Genomic DNA, 4248 nt, shown 5'->3' on the forward strand with positions numbered 1-4248 from the left:
TTGCCTAAAATTGCTCTTCCTGTTCTAGGTTTCTTGTAATTCCAAATGAATTTTAAGAATGTTTTCTCTAGTTCTGTGATGTATGCTAATGATATACTGATAAGAATTGCATTAAACCTGCATAACAATTTTGAAAGTATGGTCATTTTCACTCTATTAGTTCTTTCTGTGCATAAGCAAGGGTGTTTTTCCATTTCCTGATATCTCCTTCAATCTCCTTTTTCAGAATACAGTAATTTTCAATATATAGATCTTTCAGTGCCTTTTTAGATTGATTCGTAAGTATTTCCTTTTTTGGGGGGGGGGGATACTGTGATGAAACATGTGGCTTCCCTAATTCCTCTCCGTGAGTTCATTGTTTATGTATAGGAATGCTATTGATTTTGGAGTGTTGACTTTGTATCCAGCTATGCTACTGAATTTGATTATTAAATCTAGCCAAACCTAAATCTAAATCTTTTGGTGTTTTGGGGCTCTTCTGTGTTGAGTACCATATTGTCTTGGTTACTTTTGTGTCGTTGCTCAGACAAAATACCTGATACCCAGAATTAAAGAAGGAAAGGTTTAGCTCACAGTCTGTGGAGGTTTCAGTCCATACTTGGCTGGCTCCAAGGCAGAGTGGCACATTGTCCCGGCCCGCGGGTACAGTCAACGTGAACCCTAGAGGGGGAGTGGGGATTATAAAGGGACAAGAGACACGAAGAATGAAGACAAGACAGTGCTCTGATCAAGTCTCGTTTATTGGTGGGAAGTACCCTGCTTATATAGGGCATGGAAAAATGCGGAAGTTCTTAAGGCGGGAGTAACCAAGTAACCCGACAAAGGTGGGAGTAGCTAGGCAATGGTAGGCAGTCCTGACTTAAAGGGAAAGGTGGGTTAACAGAAACTTAACTAACAGAAACTTAACTCAGACAACAGAAACTTAATGCTTAAGAAGGCTACTAATATACAATGGAGGTCAGTCACGGTCTCCCACAGCACATGGCAGAGGGCAACAGTTCATGGAGGCAGAAGATACCAAATGCAACAAGAGCAGAAGAGAGGAATGTGGGCAAGCAACCTCTTTCTCTCTCTTACATGTGCAAGCTCTCCGCCCCAGGGCAGATGTAGCACTCCCACCCATAATCCCAGCATTGGATCATGATCAATTATAATATACCCTAGAAGCCCAGCCCATGGACTGCATGAGCCTTTGGGGGGACATCCAGACACAAACCATAACACATGTCATCTGCAAATATGATAATTTAACATCTTCCTTTCGTATCCTTACTCTTTTTCTTTTTGTTTTTCTTGTCTAACTGTTCTGACTAACGTTTCCAGAACTAAATTGAACAGGGGTGGTGACAGTGGGCATTCTTGTCTTGTTGCTGATTTTAGCATTTCAGCTTTTATACATTTAGTATGACGTTAGCTGTTGGTTTGTCATAGATGGCTTTTATCAGATTGAGGTAAAGACTACTCATCCCAATTTTCTGTAGGGTTTTTATCATGAATGAATGTTAGACTTTGTCAAATGCTTTTTCTGCATCTACTGAGAAGATCATGTGATTTTGTTTTTGGCTCTGTAGATATGATGTATTACATTTACTGATTCATATATGTTTAACCATCCCTGCATCCATAGGATGAATTCTACTTAGTCATGTTGTATAATCTTCTTGCTGATTTGCTTCATTTGCCAATATCTTATTGAGAATTTTTCCATCTATGTTCATTAGAAGGATTGTCTTGTAGCTTTCTTTCTCAGATGGGTTTTTCTCTGGTTTTGGTATCTGGGTAATGCTAGGTTCCAGGAATGATTTTGGGAGTATTGCTTCCCTTTCCATTTTGTTAAAGACTTTAGCATTACTGACAATAGATCTTCTCTAAATTTGTTGTAGAATTCAGAAGTAAATCTATAAAAACTTTGGATGTTCTTTGTTGGTAAGTTTTTAATTATATTTTCAATCTCAATAACTGATATTAGGTTATTGAGAATTTTTATATCTTCCTGATCCAATGATATGCTGACACAAGAAACACATTTAACTTAAAAAGAAATGCATAGACTGAAAGTCAAAGATCAAAAACAATACCGCTTGCCATAGGAATCCAGAAAAAGCAAGGGTAGCTATTCTATTTGCAGACAATGTAAACTTCAAGCCAAGACTGATCAAAAGAGATGAAGAAAGTCACTACATACTCTTAAGGGAAAGCTCCAAAGAGACAAGATAACAACCATAACTATAACTGCACCAAATACCAGTGTACCCAAATACATAAAACAAATGTTAATGGACATGAAAAATCAAATAAGCACTAACACAATTCTAGTGGGCGACCTTAATATCCCATTGTTACAAATAGATCAAATAGACAAAAACTCAACAAAGAAATATCAAAACTAAACCAAACCTGTGAAAAAAAATGAACTTAGTAGAGGTCTACAGACTATTTCACCCCACAACATCAGAATACACATTCTTCTCAGATGCACATGGGATTCTTTCCAAAATAGACCACATACTAGCCCATAGAACATGCTTAAGTTAATGCAGAGGAACTGAAATTATCCCATGCATATTGTAGTGTATTGATAACTGGTGGTCAACTTATAACCCCCAGTTGAACTGAGTAAGCATGGTGTTGGGTGTGGGAGGCCCACCTGGGAATTGTTGCCAGCAGCATAAGAGGCAGAACTGGAGAAGAAGAAGGAGGCTGTTGGGAGCAGAGAAAGGCTGTTGGGAGCTGGAGGAAGCTGTAAGGAGCGGTTCATTGTTTTGGAGGAGCTCATCAGGCTGGCTTTCCTGATGAACTTGGCTGTTTTCATCTTCCAAACTGTTTTATTCTTCCAAGGAGCTTGGGACATTCTCGTTGGCACTGAGAATGGCTTTGGTTCACTTTGGGGGAGCTCTAGTCCTCACTTTGAGCATCATTTCCTGGCTCTGGAGGGGAAGATGGTACTCTGCCGGTCTCCTGGAGAAGCTTGCTTCATTGGCTTTCCTGATGGGAACTTGGCCATCTTGATCATTGGAGGAGCTTGGGACCTCACTGTTGCTGAGGATGGCTGTGGTACCTTTCAGGGGAGCTCTGGTTCTTCTGAGTGTCATTTCCTGGCTCCAGTGCAGATCCCTTAGCCTGCTAGCACAGATCCTACACCCCCTGGCACAGACTTCCTAGATTCCACCACTGACCTTCGGGTCTTCCCAGCACAGATCCTTGAAACAGGCCTGCATGAGATGTTGTCATGAGCTCTGGGCCTCCAAGTGGACTTGTGGGAGGCATTGTTATGAGCTCTAGGTCTTAAAGTGGACTCATGCAGAACATTTCCATGGGATCCAGGCCCTCAGCTGGATTCCTTGGTCTTAGTATGTGGACAGATTTCCTGCACTCTTTTGTATATCATTCTTTGGGTGAGTATTATAAATAATCTTAAAAATATGTGTCCTATATTATATTGTTTCACCTTGCAAAATAAGCACCAAGCCAACACACATATTATCTGACCATAGTGCAATGAAAATGGAAATCAATTGCAAAATAAACCAGAAAAACTACATAAACACATGGAAATTAAATAACACCCTCCTGAACAACCAATGGGTCTCAGAGGAAATTAAAGAAGAAATTAGATAGTATCTACAATTAAATGATAATGGTGATACAACATATTGGAACTTACAGGACACAATGAAAGCAGTCCTAAGAGGGAAATTTATAGCAGTAAATTCTCACATTGGGAACACAGAATGAGTTCAAACAACTTAATGTTGAACCATAAACTTCTAGAAGAAAAAGAACAAATCAAACCAAAAGGGAGGAAATTATAAAGATAAGAACAGAAATTAATGCAATTGAGACTAAGAAAACAATACATAGAATCAATGAATTGAAGAGTTGGTTCTTTGAAAGACTAAATAAAATTGATAAACTTTTAGCCAATCTTATCAAAAAGAGGAAAGAAAAGACTCAAATTCATGCAATTAGGAATGAAAAGGGTGAAATCACAATGGATCTTGCAAAAATCCGGAAGATCATCAATACCTGCTTTGAGACTCTGTACTCTAATAAAATGGAAAACACAGAACAAACAGACAGATACCTAGATACATACGAACTGCCAAAACTGAATCAGGAAGCAGCTTTATTCTAGCTGGCACTGATTCAGCATATTAGTATGCAAAAGCTGAGTGATGAGCATGGTGTAGTTGCACCCTTTGTACAATTTGTATGTCTTTGATGCCTATATATGTGCATACTCTTAAC

Source organism: Chinchilla lanigera, unplaced genomic scaffold, assembly GCF_000276665.1.
Source record: "Chinchilla lanigera isolate Chin_1 unplaced genomic scaffold, ChiLan1.0 scaffold00077, whole genome shotgun sequence".
Classification (NCBI taxonomy): Eukaryota; Metazoa; Chordata; class Mammalia; order Rodentia; family Chinchillidae; genus Chinchilla; species Chinchilla lanigera.